This window comes from Tauraco erythrolophus, chromosome Z (assembly GCF_009769465.1).
Source record: "Tauraco erythrolophus isolate bTauEry1 chromosome Z, bTauEry1.pri, whole genome shotgun sequence".
Lineage (NCBI taxonomy): Eukaryota > Metazoa > Chordata > Aves > Musophagiformes > Musophagidae > Tauraco > Tauraco erythrolophus.
In genome coordinates, this window is record NC_141496.1 from 70,799,406 (window position 1) to 70,823,378 (window position 23,973).

The 23,973-nt window shown below is 43.8% G+C and overlaps 1 pseudogene; it reads left to right on the forward strand.

Moving 5' to 3' along the window:
* The window catches only part of LOC104380307 (eukaryotic translation initiation factor 2D-like), a 777,252-nt pseudogene that overhangs the window by 84,470 nt on the left and 668,809 nt on the right, over positions 1–23,973 (forward strand).

Genomic DNA, 23,973 nt, shown 5'->3' on the forward strand with positions numbered 1-23,973 from the left:
TTTTCCCAGTAGACATTCAAATGCCAAAATATTTCTACGGATGATCTTTTCACATTTATTTAGAAGTACCACGAGGTGCCTCTTGCTTGTTATTCAGAGAATCCATCCTCACCTGTAAGTCTAGTTACACTGACAAAGTAAAATTAGCATCCTTCAGTCAGATCTCCTCTCTACCTTTGGAGAAGAGAATATGTGACTTATATTTCATAAAATCTAAGTATCTGCTTCATATTTTCAAAAATTTCCAAATGGCTTCTGAATAAATCAGGCACTTCTGAAAATCCCAGTGATACTCTCATGCTGAACACCGGTGTCACATTCTAACTTTCAAGTATTACAGGACAGACATGGGTCAGTTAGCAGATCCCAAGAAGAGCACTGAAGTACTGAAACACTGCTTATTCCAGGTAAGAGACTTGGTGCGGCAAGCATTAATCTTACTGGACTCCAGAGTAAAAAGATGCACCAATTCTGCTGGTAGCCATTCTCCATGGGTTTTTTATCAATATGCAAAATGGAAAAAAAAAAAAATCTCATAAATGGGATATTTCTGAAGTCAGCAACTGATTTTTTTAAGAGATTGTGCAGGTAAAATTTTTAAATATTTTCCCACATTCAGATTTAATCGTCCAGCAAAGACAATTAAGAAGTGAACAGTGGTCCTAACACATACAGATTAAGGTTGACTTCTTGTTGCAGTACACACAAAGTACTTAAGAGGAAACCAAACAGAAGAGCTGTTATCCCATTTCTCCTGAGAATAGATGATGAGAAATACTCTGTTAGAAGCAGCAATATCTGCTGCTACGGGCAGGTGATGGCAGCCTTATTTTGCCGGTTGTCTTAAATGTCTTGTCTTCACACAGCCTAAATGGTGCAAAGACAGAAGATCAGCAAGAACCCTCGTTTATCTTCTCCATTTCAAAATAATTTTCGGAGTATTTCCCAGCTAATCAGGAAACCTCCATACTCGTAGGCTTCTCTGCTCTTAATTGTCAGCAGCTATTTGATGTGCAAGGACCATATTTACCCAGATTCAGAGGTAGCCTTGACAGCCTGTGCTGAGTTCTCTGCTACAATAACTAGAAAAAATTACTCCTCGCAGCAGGTAGTCCAAAGCCAAGTAATGCCTACACAACAGCTGCAGAAAGAAATACAACATCAAGACATCTTTATCATTCAAGGACTTGCAATGTTATGGCAATACCACTGTTTCTCTTCTTTACACTACCACCTACATTTCCCCAAGTTTCTTCATTTTACTTGAATAGGTAAGCATTTGGTTTCCCATTCTGTAAGCGGAAGTATAAAGGATGTAAGAGTTTTAAATTGTTTGACCATACAGGCCATCTGTGACAGAGCCAAAAATACCATGATTCCCAATAATATGTTGAGAGGACCACTTCTTTTGTCAAAGTATGCCATGCTCAGCACAGCTGGAACCAGAAGTTTACCAGTCAACAAAGAAAAAACAAGTTGTCATCCAGCCACACATGCTGCACACTAAGACAAGACAGCAGGACACCAACACTTGTAGAAAAAGCTGCTGTGACCTCTTAAAATAATACTGAGTGGAAAAGAGGCTCTCTGAAACTACTTTGATAATTTTGAGTTTTTTTCCCTGCCATTACTTCAAGGAACTTGCTGAGCTTCCCAAACCACCACCTTCTCCCTGTTTCCTCAGCTCTGCCCTTTCTCTTATTTCGCAAACCCTCCAGCTTGTCAGGTATAGGACAATTCCATGTTCCAGCAAAAAGACTTATCATCCTTTTTCTGCACTTACTAGATACAAGTACTTTGTTGTTTGCACTACCACTGAAAGCCAACAGTGACAGGTTAACTAACTGCCACTGAAAACCATATCATCATTTGAATCTAACTTGGTTTTTTCTTCTCTTTCTTTAATCAAAGTGGAAAAAAGAAAAACCAACAAGGACTTGTTACAGTACATAGAGTTCTTTTCCCTATGTTCTCTGCACATACACCTGTACCTTCTCCTGCAGCATGGATAGCCATCCCATGCAGCTTTCCTATGACTAGATCTAGGCTGTACATCCAAATCTACTTGGCTCTTCAGAAGATGAACAGTGGCAAATCAGCCGACTTACATGAATTAACCAACTTCACTAGAGCAATGAAATGCTTACCTGTCCTAAGCAGTGTTCAGCCTGCCCACCACAGCTATGTTCAGGTGAAGGGCATTTGGCAAATGATTGTTTCATTTAAGGGGCCTGCCTGAACAGACACCAGCCAGGAACTTCCAGCTGCCTGAAATGCTGAAAGCCTGATGAATTTCTATTTCCACAGCCACAGCTCCTCAAAGACTGGCAGCACAGCGGTACCTACAGCAAGATGACATCGTGAGATACAGGCACATAACTGCTGCTGAAGGGAGCAGTAACCTCTTGAACTCAAAGTCTCCTAAACGGACTGAAATTTGACATTTAAGAGTATAGGAGACTGGGTAGCCCCACCATGGGAATGAGTAAATCTTCATTTGAATTTCAAATGCTTGTGAATAAGCATAAACATTTGCAAAAATGCTTCTCCCTCATTTTATTGTACCCTGTCAAAGATGATTATAGCTGAGCTAGAGGCAAAAGCAAAATAGATGTAGGCATAATAATTTAAAAAGCAGAACTCTGCTTAAAGAATCTGCCAGTGGATGTTCAAATACTTTAATATAGCCTGAAAATATTGTTGCACTGCCAGTCTAGCTACCTGGATCACCAATAACCACACAACTATTGTTCTCATTGCCTCACTTCACAACACTAGCAGCCTTTCCCTCTTCTTTGTTCCTGAACTAAAGGGGAAACAGCTACTGCACCAGAGAGCTGCGGACAACAGTCAGGCTGGACAAGGCTCACCTGGGTTCCTGTAGCTTGCCTTGTGTTTGGTTGTGTGCACAGAAAGTTAGATCAGGTAAATAAGGTCAGCCAAAATAGGTATAGTTTGTTATGTGTTCAATGGCAGCCCAACTGTGATGCCACTGAAATCTGTGGAGGTTTTACTGATGACCCCAAACAGACAGCTGTTACACAGCAACGGAAATCCTGTTCTCTACTGTGAAGTTAATAATTGTCTTTGAATTAATAATTGTCTTTGAACTAATCATTCGAGTCAATGTGAAAAGCACGATCCAGGAAGATAACCAGTCTCTGGTTTGTGACTCAGACATGAGGATAACAACAATAATCCTGTGTGACTTCAGTTATTGCGTGAATCCTTGTCCTCAAATGTTGCAGCTTTTTCTGCCATTCAGTTGGGATGTTTCTGAATGTTTGATACGCTCTCCTCTGTTTGTTCAATGAAACACGATATGGTAGAGGAGTTTATAGTACTCTCAGCACAAATTTGGGCATCATCCATTTAATTCACGTTAGCACAGCACACGCCTCAGATATCTTCCTCCTTTCCATAACGCAGTTCCCACCCTAATTTTTCTTCCCGTTCCCACAGTTGTCACCTCATACTGCTCAGGACCACACAGTCATCATTATGACTATGAGAAGCAAGCTGGATTGTTAAATCCTCCACCTGACTCCCACATTGCTAAATGTAACTCCTAACAGAGAAGGCCTGGTCTACGCTTTGAATTACCTCCCTTCACCCCTGTATCATGCCTCTGCGACCATGTCCCAACCAGGCTTATCCAAGCATTCCTCTCCACACTGCATTGCTGTTGCTGTCAAATAGCCCGCGGCCTTGATCTCACCTCCGCCCTTAATCCCACGCAGCACTGGCTCATACGATGAGGCCTTCCAAGGCGGTATCCTGTGCTTTCATTCAGCTGACAGCCATCCACCAGTCTGTTCCCTTCCATGTAATGCCAGTCACTCTTACCTCTGCAAATAAGGCTTGGCTGCCGGGCTGAGAGCCACGGGTCTCACACCTGCACCCTATACATGTTCACCAAAAATCAGGCTCTTACAAACATCAGAGTCAGAACTGAAACGCCACCTCAGTTCCAAATGTCATGACATTATGCTTGACCTACTTGTCAGGCAATATTGCAGCAAGTCCTCGTAACCCAAATATCCAGAAACAAACAGTACTTGAGCTGAATCTTCCAACTCTGCACCTACTATTCAGGAACCATCATGGACAAAAAGCGGGGGGATGAAGAACTTGAAAATGTTTGCTTATGCATTTACATCTCTCTCTTTTGTGATTTCCTTTGCCACACGCATTTTCATAATGAGTATGGCAAGAAAAACACAAAATTATTTCACCTACGTAAGGAAATGCACTAGCAGTTCTGCAAGCCCACAGGATCATTTAATAGCAAATTAAACAAAATCTAAGGATCTGTGCAAAGGAATCTTCTAACATTTGGAACTGCACATAGGTATCACCTAAGATAAGAACAACCCCATATAAATCCTTCTTTTTCCGGCCTCCGATTCACACTGGCATAGCTCTCAACACTTCTGTGACCCAGCCAGCATGCAGTTAGTCAAGAGCATAAACAACTCTTTGGGGTTCTCACAACATTAAACTACAGCTGAGAAAAAGAGGAGAGATATCCAGGAGAGGAATTAGCATCCCTGACTTTTTAATTTTTTGTAGCTAGAACAATCATGAGTAACAGCATTGATGGGTACATAGGGAGGAGAGCATACTGTAAGTGCACACAGAAACCTTGTAAATTCTTTGATTTCTTTAAAAACGCTGTTTTCTAGAGACAAGCCCAACCAAGCTAAAAAATCCCACAAAAGGTTGCAAGATATGACTAGAACTGAGGCTCACAGGTTCCTAGCAAGATAACATCAACTAACCTGCAATGGACTTTTTGAAGCCAGGAAAGACTTCTGACGAAATTTCATTCTTCTGACAAGTCTTAAGGTTGTCAGTTTAAGCTTAGCTTTAAGACCCATATTCAGTGTCACTCCAGCTTTCCCTACTTGCTCTCCATTCTTTACTTGTTGATTAAGGTGGTTCCACCACTCCTTGTCGTGACAGAGGGACTCTCTTAACAAAACACTGCCTCATTTCACTTCCATTAGCCAGTAGATGGTGCCAGTAAAAAACACTGGTGCCTCACTATCAGCCCAGGGAACCCGCCAGGCCAGCTGGAACGAGGGCCCTGAGGTCTCCCAGGTCCCACAAGACACCCTTCCTTGGCTTGAGACCATCACAGGTACCTGCAGCACAAACCCCAACCAACCAAGCCCTCCCAGGAGATCGCATGCAGAGAGAGACACCTGAGTGACTGTGCAGAGTCAGGCAGGCCCAGTGCAGTTCCTAGTTTCAGAGTCAAATCTGGCTCTGCTTGAAGTGCTGGCACGGTGAGGGAGAGGCAGCAGCACCCTCCAGGGGACATGGATCAAAAGGGTTGGACTCAGCGAGATCAAAAACCGTGCCAGAAAACACTGCTATAGCCAACACGCACAGGTCAAGCAGCCAGGCTTTGTCTTTAACTCAGTGATGACCACTGGCACGGAGCAGGCAGAGATCACCTGCCAGACAGGTCCCTTCTGGGGTCCAGGTATCTCTCTGTATCACAGCAGAGCCCAGGCAAATTCATAACGCACACCGAAGTCTGAGTTGGAACATGAAACGAACTATGAGGTCAATGAGGAAAGAGCCTGCCAAGGGCCTTTTAACTGCACCGTTACTCGCTTTAGAGTATTTCCCCTCTCTGCTGGCAGATGGCACTCCTTGGTCACCCAGGGCTTCAGGTGCGCACAAGGTCTCAACTTCGTGTCACCCTCCAGTTGGATGTTGCAACAAGAGTTTCGGAGCACTCCACCCAGCATCTGTGTTTGGGCAGCTGAGTTCTCAGACTCACAGCATCCAACACAACAGGTGTCTTTAACCCCCTCAAAAATTTGCATTTTCTGATTCCGGGCTGCACAGGTTTGTTTTCATAGATTCATAGATTTCTAGGTTGGAAAAGACCTTAGAGATCATCGAGTCCAACCATCTCTAATCCCCATTAAACCATATCCTCAAGTAGCTCATCCACCCTATTCTTAAACACATCCAGGGATGGGGACTCAACCACCTCCCTGGGCAGCCTATTCCAGTGGCTGACAACCCTTTCAGAGAAGAAATACTTCCTAACATCCAACCTGAATCTCCCCTGACTAAGCTTATGTCCATTTCCTCTTGTTCTATCACCCGTCACTAATGTAAAGAGCCCTTCCCCTACCTCCCCACCATCTTTTCTCAAGTATTTATAGGCCGTAATCAGGTCTCCCCTCAGCCTCCTCTTTTCCAGGCTAAACAGCCCCAACTCCCTCAGCCGCTCCTCATAAGTTTTATTTTCCAGCCCCTTGACCAGTTTGGTCGCCCTTCTTTGGACTCGCTCCAGGAGCTCAATATCTCTCTTAAAGCGAGGGGCCCAAAACTGGACACAATATTCCAGGTGCGGCCTCACCAGTGCCGAGTACAGGGGCAGGATCACTTCCCTGCTCCTGCTGGTCACATATTCTTGATACACGCCAGTATCCCGTTGGCCTTTTTGGCCACCTGGGCACACTGCTGGCTCATATCAAGCCGGTAGTCAACCAACACCCCCAGGTCCTTCTCCGCCAGGCAGCTCTCCAGCCACTCCTCCCCGAGCCTATAGCGATGCTTGGGGTTTTTATACCCCAAGTGAAGGACTCTGCACTTGGCCTTATTAAAGCTCATGTTCGGTTGTCAGTGCTTTCCAAACATCAGATGGTGTCGTGTACGGAATAACGCTCTTCCATCCGCACACAGCCATGCGCAGCAAAGGTGCAGGAAGAACGGCAAAGCGACAAGCAGGACAGAAAGCACTGGGGATGCCAAAGCCGCATTCCGAGCAAGATTCCTGGTACCAGCGAGCTAACTGTTGCCTGGGAATTGGCTGGGAATAATGAGGTGTGCACGTGGGTGAGATCTCAGGTTTGTTTAGCCCTGCAATCAAAAGCAGAAAGACTCAGAGGCAAAGAACGTTTCTGCATTTGCTCTGTGTGAAAAGCTTACAAGATTCTGCTTAATGCAGTTTTTACTGTAGAAATTCTGCACATAGATCCTACAGTTGTCTTACAGGAGTCTTTCGAGAGATAAAGAGCTAACAGGCCTCTGTATGTCATACATGCAAATTAGAAAAGACTTCTTCTCCAGACGGCCTGAAATCTTCTCCACCCTGTGTTTATTCAAGCTTATTAACACTAAAAAGCTCCTGGGAGAAAGCAGGTATGAATTAATGAAGACGGAAAAAGAAGCAGAATCTCTGAGACAGCAAGCCACAAACCACACCAAAAACAATTTCTGGTACTCCCAAAGATTTCCTGTACCACTGTCTCTTCAGATATGATTGTTCTCCAGCCACACTCTATCCTTGTATGTTGGAAGTCTAGGCTGATTTTCGTCTCTGATTAAATGAGACTATCAGCATGAAAACTGCAGACATTTACTTCATCCTCCTAAGTGGGTGAGACCTTCTTCGGTTTCCATCCCACCATTTTTAAATTTTCTTTTTTTTTTCCCTAAGACTAAACCATGCACATCTGAAGTTATTTTCCATCCTAACCTGGAAGCAAGTAAATCTTGGTGAAGGGCATAGCAACATGCAGGTAGCTTGTAAGTAACTTCTGTTCCTTCAGAAAGACAGCTGTGACAGGCAGGAGACATTGTCCTGTAATCACCTTGGTAGAGTAAAACATCCACGTGCTGTCTGTGCTCTCTTGTCCAAGCAGACAACAAAATACCAGGCCTAGCCAAATCTCTTCCCTTTCAAAAGCATTATGTTGTATCATAACTGCCTGGAAATCTCAAGACCCTCTCACTTCAATTATAAAAGCATCTCCATGATCAGTTCTTTGATTAACAACGATCACTCGAGAGCTCACTGCAGGCCCACTACATGGGCAGGCTTCCTTTCTTCATTTCATTTCTGTCCTGTTGAACTATTTCCTACAGCTTGCCACCTTTTTCTACAGAAGGTATCGATTTCACCAGTACACCCCCTCGGCCAATTTTGCTTTCAAAAATCCTTTGTCAAACTTCTAGTACAATGCAAAGAAAAACACACCACTTCATAGGACTGACTCATCAAGACTGACAGACAATAGCACATCATCTGTATTTTGCCAGTAAGTAGCTGAGAGGCTAAAAAAAGAAAGTCGGGTATTTTTTACCCACTGGTAAACACATTCTTTCAAGGAGACTTCTTTTTTTCTTCGTCAGCCAAATGGCAGATGAGCTTAACCATAGTTTTCACACTGCTAGTAGATTTGTCAGTGTTAGGAGGAGAAGTACACCAGATAAGGTGAGAACACAGATATGTAGATAAATTCACATGGAACATACAATCTGAACAAACTCCTCTCTAGGATTTTTCTTTTACTTTTCTTTCTTTTCCCCTTCAATGCCATACATTCCGAATAGCACTCCTTAAAAAAAAAAAAAAAGCTTTGGATTGCCCTAACATATCATCTCCTGGTAATCTCTCCTTTTAAAACTCAGGAGAATAAAAGACACTACTGCGACTGCTGAGACAACTGTGTCTGTCTACTTTTTACAGGCAAACCAAAGTAAGATCATCTCTGGAAACTCCAGCAGTTTTTGCTCTCAAAGACCATAATGTCATTAGACGGTTCAGAAACTTATCAAGCTCAATCTTAAAGTAGCTTGGCTTGTATGCTCAGCCATCTTATAGCATGAGACTTTGCCAGAGTCTGATTGCAGTTAGCAGTTATGACCTATCTTTTAATTTGCTTCAATTTATATCAATCTGTTCTCGCATCAGCAATCTCTTTAAGCCAAAGCATTTCTTTTCCCTGGTGCTTAATCCTCTCATTTGGGCAAGGAAATTTCCCAAATTTCCCCCTTCCACCATCATTTCTTGGACTAAACACACCATGATCACCTAGTTTTGCCTTCCAGAACAGGTCTCTTCATATCCCCTCTCCATCTTTATTGAACTTCTTCAGTGTCAATTCATTTGCTCACAGGTCCCATATGCAAATATGCATTAAGAGGCCTTAGTCTTGCCTGCTCACACACTAGTTGTGTTCTGTGACACCCCTCTCATACAATTAACAGACTCTTAGATCATAGCAGCAGTTTTTGTTATTAAGTCCTCATCTGCATGATCTTTCACTCCTTACTACTTAATTTCAGCCCTTGCTCTTAGCCCCATCCTCGAGGTCATGTGGCTTTTGCTGTCAGATATTCAGGTCCTCCCCTGTACTGGAAATACTTTGTGTCATCAGCAGCAATTATCAGCACTTTCCTTTTTTCTGTGTCACAGTCATTACAAAAAATCCTACGCAAGATCAATCCCACACAGGGATCTCAAGCACAACAGTATCAAAGGTAGTTTTCTGACTCATTCAGAAGTTAAGGTTCCTCATAAGAAAACCTCTCCTTGGGGGATTTTGAGTCCAATAAGGAGATCAGAAAAGACTCAGACCAAACGCGTAACGCCTCATCATGAGACAAATTCTGCTTCTGAGAGTTTTTATCCAACACTACATAAATGGCAAGCACAGGAACCGTGCAGCCAGTGCACACATTACTAAGCCAGAGATTATTCAGGTCCCTCCAGAGTCAGTCACCCAAAGAGCTTTCTAGAGTGCTGAACCCCAGTACCATGCAGGAAACGCCAGCAACTGAATCGGATTTGAAGTGCTTGAGCTTTAAACATCAACAGTACAGGCAGTACCAACACACCCTACAACACAAACTAGTACGGCCACAAAGTGACAAGCAACCTTTTGCTAATAAAAAACATCGGATGACTTGACTCTCTCTGGACTTCAGATTCTAATTAGTTACTACAATTAAGTAACAAATCAATTACGCAGATGGAAAAGGCACAATATGTGTCTTTTGGATATATCATGAAGATCGCAAAACACATTCGAAACAAGGGCTGTGTTTCAAAATAATTCTGGAAGGCAGGAAACCGCAATCTTCACTTCAAAGTAATAACCAAGAGGCATACACCACCCAGCATTTCCTGGAATAACTCCTAATGGATTTTTGTTGCTGCTGTTTGCCTGGCAATGATGCTACACCAAACGTCCTTCTTCATTAACTGGGAGAGGAACACCATAAACAACTGATTCATTTTCCTTAGGAAAGGATCCTTACCTGTAGGTTATTTGCATCTGTGACAGGAAAGTTGCTTCTACAGTGGAAAATACTTTGTTCCCTCAGAAAACGGCAAATAGTTGCTGCCTCACTCTGAACGGACCAGGAGTCCATGTGCAGATTTCAGAGCTTCTGCGTCTCATTAACAGGCACAGAAATGCTTTGAGAAGGGCAAGGTGTACCCAGGGGAATTTTAACACAGAAAAAGGTGCAAAAGATCTGTCTGAAAGAAGCAAAACTATTCAATACTAAGCATCAGCCAAATTTTATTTAGAGGCAGAGACACAAACACTGAACTTGCAAACTCTGGACTGTTGGCATCTAAAGCCTGGAGACGCCCTGATGATGGGTTCTGCAGATGAAGGAAAACAGGAGCAAACACCAGCAAATGCCTGGACCAAAATCACCTTCCTTGCACGAAGGCCTCCTAACCACAAAACTGAGATGCAACCTTGAGTGATCTATTCAAGTTCACAGAACAAACGGCTCTGGTCACACAGCTCCAGGCTGCTCTCATTCCCAACCTCTGCTGTGCCAGCCTTCAGAGTGCAAAGAGCACAGCCCCTTGTCTCCCTGCTCATACACACGTACAGGTGCCTCTGGCACACCCAGTCACCAACAGCATGTGACGGACCCATAATTGCTTGCTAAGATCCTGAAAACGACTACCAGAAAAGTTGTGAATCAGGAGATGATGGAAGAGGAACTATAGAGACATATAAAACTTCCCCACTGCAAGATGATCCAGTTAGCTTAACTTTTAACTTCAGCAATAAGACTTTTTTTTTTTTTTTTAAACCTGGAAATGTCCAGGCTAATTTTCTACATTTAGCAGAGATTTCTTGCTTCTGGTAGCTCTAACTGATTGCCCGTTGTAGCAAATCCAATTACATCATTCTCCTGAGAGTAACTATACATCTGAAAAGCTTGGTCTAGGTCATGTATTTCTGTGCAGTAAATCTAAGACAGACAGATGGAAGTAATAAACCACGGGATTTTTAGAACAGCATTCTGCCCATGTGGGCTACCATGACTTTCAGCTCACTTCCACCACATAAACAATAGCACAGGGACAAGATACTTGAAAGTGGTACCAGATGTGGCAGCAAGACATTCTCCTGACTGGCATACCCTTGGCTGCCAGCAATCCTCTGCCTTTGAGCTTCTTCACCCACTCCCCCATTGCTCATCACACCCTCCTCAACTCGCAGCCCTTGAGCGGAAGGACAGCCATCACTGGATGAGCTCAAGCACGTTTGTCTCTCTCTCGCATTGCATCCCTTAAACTTTTTTAGTTATACTTCCCCTGTACAAAGATCTAGCTACATTCCTGCAGAGCTGAGAGGCCATTCTCCCCATCTAAAATCAAGGATGCAGAACAAAAATCAAGCGTTTGTGCCATTTCCTGTACTACTCCATAAGGAACTGCTGTCATCGGATGACCAGATACCCCACTCTGACTAGGGCAGACTGGAATAAGGAGTAAAGCCAAGCAAAAATCTGCAGAAGATTCTTACTTCAATACTTTCCTTGAGACACCAGGTTTCTTTTCTCTCTGTTGTCCACTCTTTGAGCCTGGAAAAGTTATCTCTTTCCAGCCGAAGAATGGGAAACATCTGGCCCTGGCCTTGATCATCTCATCCAGGAGGCATATCCCCCATCGCAAGGCTCTAAAGAATAAGCTGATCGTCCTGCACTTCTGCCCACCACCCGAGACAGACCACCAGACTGCACATGCCTTAGTCTGGCTCAGTTCAGCAGCTCTTGTGTTTTTTAAATACTGGCTTGTCACTCAGATACAGCCCTTATAGCCACCAATCATGATGTTGTCACACATCGAGTCATGTGAAACCAGACCCCTTACACCGGTGGACCCCGAAAATGCAACAGGCCCAAATTCAAATCTTCAGCAAGTCAGCAGAAACCATCTGTTTACTTCAGTGATACCAGGTCAAGCCCTGAGGAAGAGGCATACACCTTACCAAACCAAGCTCACAACTTTGGGTGCTGACTTCAAACGCTGAACACCAAGTAACCGAACACAGACAGCTGCCTGCACACCCCTGTGACACCACCAAGTCACTACCTGTTTCACAGCTCTAGATAACGGGATGGCGTCTAAACAAAAGGATAAACTTCTACTCACAAGCACAAGCATCTAGTTAATGGTTCAAAGCTGCATCAAGGGAGGTTCAAACTTGACATGAGGAAACATTTCTTTACCAAGAGGGTGGTCAAACCCTGGAACAGGCTTGCTGGAGAGGTGGTCGATGCCCCAGGCCTGTCAGTGTTTCAGATGCATTTGGATAACACCCTTCTATACCACACTTTAAGTTTTGGTCAGCCCTGAAGTAGTCAGGCAGTTGGACTAGATGATCCCTTCCGGCTGAACTATGCTATTCTAATTAAGAATGTCAACACAAAAAAAGAAGCAGCTTTTCCCACTTTGCTGGAATTTGACAGCAAGTAAATGAAAGATGCCTTGTCCAAAGTTGCACAGCAGTTTAGCAACTGGATTTCCAAAGGGTGTTTTGGCAGTCAAAGAAATTACACTGCCAACAGAGCTGTTGAGAAAAAAAAAAAAGGAGGGATTTTGAGGAGGATGTGTGAAGGGCTCTACAAAAATATTTTTGAAGAGTCTATGAATGTTTCCCACGGAAAGTACTGAAGGCTCTTCCAGCTTGTCTTTTGGATTTATAAAGAAAAGTTAGTATTTTTCAGAGGAAACAAGGCCTTGTGCAAATTAAGTTGAAAACTCAGCTTCCTGTTTAAAAACATCTGTAAGGAAAACGTACCATCAGGCCACAATTGTGCAATGACATTAGTCCGTAAGTTAATCTCAGATGAATACCAGTTCACAAGGAAGTTATCTATCGACTTCGTTGTCGGATTTAGGAAATCTCACCTGACATGTAAGGCTCAGGTTAAATCCCATCCTACCACCACCTTTAAGACACCTGTTTTACCCACGCTCTTATGCTTCATAAAATGATCCTGTGTGTTACCAAGTACAAGTCAGCACCAACTCTCTGGAGAAAAATAACCTGATGTGATGTCTGAGCAATCACAGTTAAATTATACCACCACTTACACACAGTTCTGTAACAGTATTTGTCTAGTAGTTCTGGCACAATAGAGCTTCTTTATGGAATACTTAAAATATTAACACTCTTCAATCAGTAAGAAATGCATAGATCAATATCATTTTCCAGGGGGAAGGGAAGGAGCTTAAAGTCTGTACCTTAGGATAAAACAAAAAGGCAAACCCCATCAAAGTCTGGAGGAAGATTCAAAAGTGCTTCTTTACAAGAGGCCTTTCATCCACTCTTACTTGTAAGTCAACTGGAAGGAAAATCGGAATAAAGCCATAGCTCCTTCTCCCACCTTACTGTGACCATTCACCGAGATCCAGCGCTTAGCACTGTTCTCACAGTTTCCACTGAGACTGGATCAGCTGTCAGATGCCACGATTATTTATGAACTTCGGCTCCTAGTCTCTCCTGTCATTTCGACATCCACTTCCTCCCTTTTAATACTGCATGAATCATAATCAGAAATCACTCTCCAGTCCATCAACAAACTAAACGTAGCACAGACTCACAGAAGTACACAGATGGCTGTTGTTACATCTGCCTTGATATTAGAGGGATCAGCACTCTAAAAATACCTGCAGTTAGCAAATATTCTTGCTGCATTTATGAGCATTTTCATTCCAGTACACACATTATGAAACAATGTTATTGTGATAGGAGGAAATCAGCAAGGAAGACTGCTTTGCCGCTATATTAATACGTTGTATTATAATGCAATAATCCTGTGCTCTACAGAGTCTCAGACTGGTTAATTGGAAGGGGAAAAAAAGTATATGGCTTTAAAAGGCTTGCACTATTAGGTCAAAAAAGCCACAGACATTGTAGCAAATCCTTGAAATAACAGAAACTCACCATGCTGGTCCCAGTCTATCCAAAAACGTATTCACCATGACCAGATCAAGAGCTCTGTGCTGTGCCTGGCTAATTCAAAAGCAAGGGCAGCCTGCTTGGGAGAACCACTAATCCTCAAACGTAGCACTAAAGCAGACGAGACCAAGACTACAGAGACTTTTCTTAAACTGAGCACAAGAAAAGGATTGTATCTTCCTGAGCCTCAAAAGAATTTCTGAAAATCTTACATATTTTTGTGATGACTTCAGGAGATAGAAATTTCTTCAGAAATAAGGAAGGACTCTAGGAATCTCTCTCCCATATACACTGTTCCTGGAAAGCACGCCTGAGAAACAGGGGAAAACGGGAGTGAGGAGATGGAGAAGTCAGAAACATTGCTCGCAGTAGCGGCTCTCATTCGAACAGATCAAGACTGGCGCAGTCTCAGCAGAGGTGTGGAATAGACGTGAAAGCCTCAGACATTTTGGACCAGCAGGTAATGCTGTGAGATGTAAACCAGAAGATTGTTTCCACTTTTTGTCACAACACAAGAAAAAGTGAAGTTAAAAACATTAAAGCCACCAGACTGAAAAGATTGCTGTCCTAACTCAAATTACGCGAGGAAAAAATCCTAATCTTAGGAGATTGAAAGAGATGTACTCTATAAACATGCACATTTGTCGCTCCCAAGCCCGTCATTCAAAACTGCTGTCAGCAGTTTATTTTCTCCCATGGGTCTTCTCCAAGTCAGTAGATGTCACTTCAGTGAAAACCACAACACAAAGCTGACATTCACTGAAGACGGGCAGGGCCACAGGAACTTGAACCAAATGCCACATGAACTGTAGCACTGCAGATGACTCTAAACATCATTCTTATAAATTTCCATTCAGTTCAGTGAAAGCAGAATTGCCTCTGAGGTGTGGGAATAATAAAGAGAAAATTCTGCTTTCCATTGCACCTAAGAACAGGCTTGCAGAGGCACTGCTGAGAAGCCTGCTGAAAACGAGAGAGCTGTGTGGGAGTCAAGGGAAGCAGAATTTGCTTTCCATCACCTAGAAAAGGATCATCTCTTCTACCATGTAAGTCACACGTGCCTTTAGCACCGCTCCTTCTTCACTGCAGTCCTACTAATATAGGACTAATTAGTCCTACTAATATCAAAAACATATTCTAGGCATATCCAGATTCAAAAGTACCTCCAAGGAATACCACAAACTCATGACGATCCCTCACTGAAACGTACACTCACAGCTTGACAGGTACCAGGGGTGTTCAGATCTGGGTTGTCAACTCTAATTAAAGATGGCATCCCATTGTGGGCATCCAGATCTTAACTCCTCCGAAGTTCCAGAACATTCACACCTGGGCATTTCATGCCCGGATTCCTGCATTTCCAAGATAGATTTCAAAATGTTCGTGGGTTTCCTGGAGTTCATGGTTGGTAACAGCACAGCAGATGCCAGGAAAGGCCACCAGAGGCATCGCAAAAACATTTGCAAGCCCTGTGTGAAATAACCTGTGTAGCCCTTTGAACACGGTTTGTAACACCCTTTCTCTGAATCAAAGCGGTTTTTCACATTGTCTGTCATGGCATATGTCTCTGGCAAGAACTAAATACGAACAATGTTTTTTTTTGCATTCTGGAACATAGTTTGTAAAATGCAGTTCCTAGATTTTGTTAACACTCACGCATCTGGCCATCCGCTGTGGTGGTAACTACGAGGAATGAAATTGCTGCTTTTCGTACTGGGACACAACATTTCGCCCTTTCAGAAGGATGCACGGGGCTTTTTCACCATGAAAACAATAAAAGGACATGAATCGACTGGCAAAAACCCGTATTTCCTTGGTTGGTGCAACCTCCCCAGCAGCAGCCTGGTGCTCTCTGACCAACACCTGCCCTGCACAGGCCTCAGCCCCCTCCCTCCATGGCTTCTGGGACACCTTGTACCCCTCGACTTCACCCTGCTGTCGCCTGGCCACGCGTGGAGCAATCCCAAACGTTTCACTTGCAACAGAAAAAAAAAAAAAAAAAAAGGCGAAGGAGAAAGGAAAAAAAAAAAACAAAAGAGGAGAAATAAACGCGGTCACGGACCAGAGCAGCAGACCTAGCAGAGCTGTGTTCCCTCGGGAAAAAAATGCCTGAGGACAAGCGCCCGATTCCCCATCTGCAGGCACCTGCCCTGACACCCGGTACCGGGCGGCCCCCCGAGGACGGCGCTCCCCGCAGCTCCCGCCCGGGCCGGGGCTGCGCCCGGGGCCCGCACTCACCCTTCGGCCGAGCGGCCCCGCGGCCGCGCTCTCCCCCCCTCAGCAGATGGCGGCCGCCGCCGGCGGGAGGACGGCGCGTCTCGCGCGCTTCCCGCCGGCTGCCTGAGGGGGCGCCGGCCCCGCGCGCTGCTCGGGCGCGCGGAGGGACGGGCCGGCGCGCGGCGGCTCTCACCGGGAGGGGGGCGGGAGCCGGGCGGGGCCCGGGGCAGCGCCGAGCGGCGTGGGAAGCGCGGCCAAGCTGGTGGCCGTGCGAGCCCGCCCGGCAGCCCGAGGTGCCGGCGGATGAGGGGGGCTGGCCGGGCCGCGCTTCGGGCTCGGCAGCAGCGTGCTGGCGTGGCACCCTGGCGGGGCTTCCGTGCGGGGAAGCTGCAGCCCGGGCGGAAGGCTGCAAAGGCGGCGCCTCCCGAGCCTGCAGCTGCCCGAGGGGCGCTCCGGTGGGGTCACGCCGGGAGCGGGTGGAGGAGCTGCGGGAAGACGCAGCAGTCAGCAGGGAACGCGGTGTCTGGGAGGGGGAACGAGCAGCAGGATGTTCTTTGAGACTTGGCGAGAAGAATCCCAGAATCGTAGAATGGCATAGGCTGGTAGGGACCTCAGAGATCATCTCATCCAACCTCCCTGGCATGGGCAGGGACGCCTCTCTACTAGATCAGGCTGCCCAAGGCTCTGTCCAACTTGGCCTTCAACACCTCCAGGGAGTGATACCTGAAAGGGAAACTGAACTTTCCAAGACTCGTTTTGGAGTTTTAGAAAGCAGGTATTCTTTATTGCAGCGCTGGGTGCATGGGGGATTTCTCCTCCTGGCGTGCACACCCGGCTTCTGGACAGAAGATTAGTTATACACTACAGTCATGCATAATTCATGACATATTTACATATTCTGAAACAATTGGTTAATTTTATCTCGCTTTACATGTAAATTACTCCACATGCTCAGTTCTCCACCTCCACCCCTTTCTTTTGGGTCTGGGGTGTATTTAGGGCAGGTGGTCTGTGAGTCGGTGGTCGCAATCTCCCCCTGCCAGAATTACCTTTCCCCCAAGTCACTGCATGTTCACAGTTCGGAAAAACATGGTAACAAAGTTTATGCAGTTTCTGGGATGTTCCCTCCAAGGGCAGACAGTTCTTCATACAGAGTCTCTGTTTTAATCACTCCTGACAGCTTCAAGGATGGTCATCTTGTTAGTTTCTTTCAAGTATGCGTAAATCACCTACTGCTGACTGAACCCTTCATGAAACTTTTACACAAAAACTTTAACCCCTTTATTGTTGGGTAACAATTCCCCCCTTTTCTTTATCCTTGTGAATTCTTTTGCAAAAATTCATATTGTTCATGTTTAAGAGCTGTGAGTAGCACCCAAACTCTCCTAGTCAATTTGGTTAATTTGTACCAGAACATAAAGTTTACAATTGTTAGTACTGTTACTGCTACTAGTACTACAAGCAAAGGATGTATTAATAAGTTCAACACTCTAGTTGCTGATGGTGAATATCCTACAAAAATATCCCACCAATGATGTTCTCCATCTTTCTTCACTCGTTCCAGGACGTAGTGTGTTTCTTCAGCGTCGTGACGGACATTATCAGAGTTTTTTGTCCATTTTCTCGGACTTGCTTCAGCAACCGTCTTCAGTCTTCATGTTGCACCAGTCTTTTCAGCAACGCTGAGTTCGTTCCAATAGGGGTAGGCCGCAGGTCACGATGCAACGTATAATTAGATTTTAGTAATTGATAAGATGTGATGGGAGCTAAATAAGTAAAATCACATGCTGTGATAGCTACAAAATTACAGATACAAAGGTTAGAGTGATTCATATTTCCAGTAACATTATCTAGTAAAATGGAATTACAGGAAGTTCTCATGCAAACACATCCATTACCTATATACTCAAGTACAGTTTTAGGTTTCTCGTCAGGATGACAAACGTTCTGTTCAGTGTCAAGACAAATACCTTGAGCTCTGATGGTGTTGCTTTCACAAATGAATCCTTGTTGCCCTTGCACAACAAATGTGCTAGTGACAGTAGTCTGCCATTTATTTTCACTCTTTCATGCCCATACTCTATGTTCCAAAGGATATAGCATAGTTCCGTTGTGATTCAATCCTAATGCAATGATTGGGTATATAGTGTATACCAAAGCATTGTGTATAGGTTAACACAGAGGCTGTGACCATATATGTTAACACAAAGGCTGTGACAATATCATTTTTGGGATCATAGGTAAAATTAACGAACTGCCACCAAAAAGATTGGAATCTTTTTTCAAAATTGTTTGCCTTGTCCCATATCACTTTCCGAATCTCATTGGGTAAAGTGCCTTCCTTTATAATCATGGCTATCACGGATTGAATCCACAATTGAGCTTGGATGCAGCTGAGAGCTAAAGAGATATTGTTTAGGGCTGCACCAAGTGCATCTATAATGGACTGATGGTCTTTTTCGTTTATGTTCTCCCACTGAGGTAATGTACGTGATAAAAGCCACTGTTCACTTCCCAGAGCTAGGAGGGAAGACTGTAAAGGATGTTCCAATTCGTTTAGGTCACTAGTTATTGTAACTAACTTGTTCATTAGCACCTCAGAGTCTATATTATTTAGAACTCCCATTCCTGTTCCCAGGATACCGGTAACATTCCTCTTCATTCGTTTTTCAGGGAAGACGGTTCATCTATGTAACCATGTGGTCCACCCTATGTAAGAGGTTTTCAGAAATGGTGAACAAGCTGGTTGGACAGTGGAGATGTTACTTTGTATTGACAATTCAATTCGTCTGAGGGATCGTGAGGTGTTAAACAACATCTGATGTTGACCCTTATTCTGAATTACGTAAAGTCCAATTTCAAAAAAGAGAGTATTTGGCATAGGTGGCGTTGTGCTAGATGGACTTGTTGTCGTGTTAGGGCTGGGAGTGGTTGTTGTCACTGGTTCAATAATGCCCATTTTAAATTTAAATGTGAGTGCCATGTCACCTTTCTGAGTATTCCAGAGACAGATTATAACGACAGGCTGGGTTAACGTGAAATTGCTCCAACATTCCAGTTTTTCATTTTCGAGGGCACAAAGATTCTTTGTGAGCACAGAATTATTGGTTCCTTCTACAGTAGTTTGAGTCACTTTCTCGTGGATGGTTCCATTGATCATTCGGCAACCTATTTGGATCCCTTCTCTGATTATTCCCATCAAAAGGGGAGCCTCGTTGTCCCTGTCCCAGCCCCACTCATGTTCTGAGTCCAACAGGGAAATGCTTCAGGCCATCCGGAATAGGGATCTGTTAATACTAACAGATATTGCCCTTTTCCAGGCAATTCTGAGAAGTCTATTTGCCAATTTTGACCTGGAACACATCCTTTGTCAATGTTTCCAAACTTCACCTGGTTCTCTACCTTTGTGTTGTTCTTTAAACAAGTTTCACATCTCCTAACCACATTTTTCACAGTTTGAAATAAACTTCGGGCTATTATTTGCTTAGAGAGAGAATTATATAAAGCTTCTCTTCCCCAATGAGTTTTGCCATGCTCAGTTTTTATCAACATTCATAGTATTCTAAAGGGAACTATTATTATTCCTAATTGTAACTATTATTGTCCTCTACTATTGCCCATCCTAATGGATTAACCTTAGCTTTTAAATCTTTGATAAGCTTTTTATCTTTTCCATCATATTCTACCTTTTCAGGTAGTGATAAAGATTTTTCTGGGATCAAACTTAATATCTCACCTTGTTCTGCTGCTCGCCTCGCCTTATAATCAGCCAATTCATTACCCACCTCCTTGTCAGTGTTACCTTTTTGATGTCCTTTACAACGCATGATGGCCACAGCTGTCGGAAGTCGAATTGCTTCTAAAAGTCGCAATATCATATCTGCATGTTTAATACCTTTTCCTTGTGTGGTTAAAAGTCCTCGTTCTTTCCAGATCGCTCCATGAGCACGTACTACACCAAAGGCATACCTTGAATCTGTCCATATATTTACTCGCAGTCCTTGAGCAAGCTCCAGCGCTCTCACCAAGGCAATTATCTCTGCCTTGTGTGCCCACGTACCTTTCGGGAGAGATCTTGCTTCAGTTTTATTTCTTCCAAAACTAACTCGCCTGACAAACTAGAGCCTTTCCTGGGACAGGGATGGCGGTAGGGAGAGCAGCCGGGTGAGGCGGGAGAGGTGGCTGATCTGCTCAGCCTGGGGGCAGAGCTGCAGGAGGGAGTGGAAAGGTTGAGGAGCATCAGGGAGCTGAGAAAGAGAGAGGCTGGTGGAACCTGCTCTGCCTTCCCCGAGACAGAAACAGCCCCAGAAACAAGCCAGGATCAAGGAGATCCTGTATCCTCCCCCCGCCAGGCTGAAGGCATGAGCTTGAAGGAAAGGAGCCAACTGGGGCAAGTCCACGATCAGGACAGCAGGTGACCCCCGCTCCTTGCCCACCGTTCGTTCCCGGGTGTCTGCATACAACAGGTGTGACACTCTGGATGGATGATGTGGATGATGGTCCCCCTAGACCAGCCTACCCCCTGGTTATAGTTGTATTTTGGTCTCTTTCAACCAATCCTCTGGAGTCCTCAGCACAGGAAAGACATGGACCTGTTGGAGCAGGTCCAGAGGAGGATCACAAAAACGATCCGAGGGATGGAACACCTCTCCTGTGAGATTTCTGAGGAATATGCAATTTATTTGTTTGACTACGTGATGATACTGCAGCAGCAAACTGCCTCAAGTGTTGAGACTGAAAGCATTGAAAATATTCTTCGTCAGTCCCATCTGACGAAGCAGTTGCTCAGAACAGCGATGCATGATGCAGTCGTGGAGAGAAATCCCAAAGGGCTCCCTTAGGGACAAGAGCAAAAACATTTTAACCTCTAAGGGTACCTCTTAAACTCATTTGGGAAAACGTTATTGCCAAGTTGGTCCTTGCTCTGGAGCTTTTAGCCTTTATGCCACTTTGTCCTGAAGTATAAGAATCTCCACCATTCCTCATGTTATGGTTGTCACCGCATAGAGGAGGACTGGAGATGAGGGAGACCATTACATGGTTCTCCATGCCTTGGGATAGATCTCATAGTTCCTCCCAAACACCTTAATCGCAGGGATAATTCTTGTTCTTCTGGGCATTTTGCAAAGCAGCAAAGACATGTTAGTGCATGAAGGATTTAGCATGCACATATATGTATGTGTATGCTGTAGCAAAAGGATTACCCATCTGAGGTCAGGATTTTACCTCAGAGATTTGAAACGTAATCTAGAATTTTTCCCTTGATTGCAGGGCAGCCAAGATTTTATCTGAGGGCATTTAGCTTTCCATGCTCACAGCAGGTGTTTGTTGTTTTTCATATACCAGCCAGGCACAATCTGCATCATGTTTTGTGTTTCTTGAATCTAAGACTAATAAATGTATATGTATAATAAATATAGGTAGCAATTTTTAGGGTATGTCATTGCCATCTGTTCACAAAGGGAGAGAACTCTTTAAACTGAGAACACATGAAAAAAGTCCTACATAGTTTGCTTTATCTGGGAAACTTGATGGCTGTTAAATAGAGGCTTGTCAAAGTGAAAATACCTCCTCAGCTGTAACCATTGGGTCTGCTAACAAGGGTCTGCTTTTAATGCTGAATCTGCCCAGTAAAGTAACAAAGAGCACCTGATGGGATCGCGGGCGCTCTCCAAAACCAAATTCTGATCCGTTCCCTGCTCCTTTGTCACTGATTAGCTGAGTTGAACAGCAGGGAACGTTTTGATACCTGCATTTATGTCAGCCTGTCTCTTTTAATACCAAGAAAAGAAAGACATTTAGAACAATGTGTGAGTCTTGCGAACAGCCTTCAAGTCTTTTCTCATTGCCTTTCCTTCCCCCTTTTTTCCATTTGACTTTAGTTTTGACATTTGTGCCTTTGTCTATCTCTAGACAAAATCTCTCGAGACTTTTCCCCTCCCTCGTCCTTTAATTAACGCTTTAATTTCTAGGCTTCCCTTTCTAATGCTTCTCTTCAGTGCCAAGAGGAGAATCTCATCTCTTCTACTCTACTATTTGTATATCCTGCCTATTAAATCAACTTCTGTTTCTGCGTTATCCTGTGTGCCATCATGCCTTCAATATGTGACAAAAGTTACCCAAGAGTGATGATTTCTACTTGTCTAATTAAATTGGTTTTGTCAGTTGAAACTAGGTAACTGTCTCCTGGATCTGAAGCTTCCACGGTATGTCAGATCTTAAATGATACAGTTTAATGATAGACAGGAAACAGAACTATCATTTTTTTGGCACAGTAGGATAGCATTTTTGAAATGTGAAGCACAAATAGGCTGCTTCAGCAGAGAATAATGTTGACGGGTTTGAAAAGCAGTTCTAAGCAGCTAATGCGTTTTTTTAACGTCCAGGTTGGACAACAGACACCCCTCCCCTCTGCTCCTTCATCTGACATCACTGCATGCTCTTGCTAGCATCATCTCTTCTTTGACAAGTGTCACAGTTTTTCATCTTTTTAAGCTTCAACGTAACTTCAGGCTGAAATCTAGTAGCCCATCCACTTATTCTCTACCAGATTCTGGAATTTTTCTTCTGGCGAAACCCTGACTCCACTGAAGTCTGTAGGAATTTCAGCACTGACTTAAGAGTCTGCTCTGATGTCCTGTTTCAGAGTCGGTAGAACTATCTGTCCTAGGCTTTGCTTTATCCCAGGACATTCAGGTCTGCTTCTTTTAGTGGCTTGTTAATTAGTTCACTGATTAGATGTGTTCAAATGCTAGTATACTTTTCTTTGCTCTTTCCATACTAAATGTGCATGGGCTCCTTGAAAAGTCTGTGGTTGTGGTGTGTTTACATCTATTTTGTAACCTTCTCTTCATGGATGTTTTCATGGAAGTTGTTCTATAGTGCCTGGAATCCAAGTGCATCTGCTGCTGATGCATCTAATTTTTGCACTCTGTTAATAATAATTTTCTGCTCCATTGACTGTATTGTGGTAGGTATGTCTACATAGTTGAAAAGTATCTTTACTTTTAAATTTACAGAGCAATAAACTTCACTTCTAGTTACTCTATACTGATTTTTTTTTAAATAACCTGCAAGTAGTATCTCCTGTCCTATGGGACACTCTCCTGTATTGCATGTTTAAAAGAGAAAATGATCAAATAATGTGTAGGTTCTAATTAAAAGAATATATTAGTATAACACAAAAACTTCATTAATAACCTTTGAACATTGTGTGCTATCTTCAGGACTTTTTTTGCCCCTCTTCATGCAACTCAAGAAGCTGTAAATAGGCTTTAAAGATGGTTTGTTTATATATCTTGGGTATATCAGTTTGCTATAGAAACCTTTTAAAATGCTATTGCACATACACGTTGCAAGCTCTAGAATTAATTTTTTTAAATTGTATCCGTGAATGCTTGTGTATACAGTAGGGATTGCCATGGCTCCCTTGACCTTGATATATCAATGTTCGGAAGTCTTAGAGCCCAGGTAATTTAGTTTCTGTGACACTTTAGCACTTTCTTAATTCATCTTTGTGTCTTCCATTAAAGAAAACAACTAATTTTCTGTCTAGAACCTTTCTGGGCATCAGTTTCCTGTACTGAACAGCTCTCCGCAGATCTCTGAAGTGAGATCTGCTTAGGGAAGTCTGCTGAGTCACGGTCTGCTGGTGCCCCAAGGTGACACTCTCAATTGGTCTTCTGCAGAGAGGGCACTCTGATTTCGTCTTTGCCCAATGCAG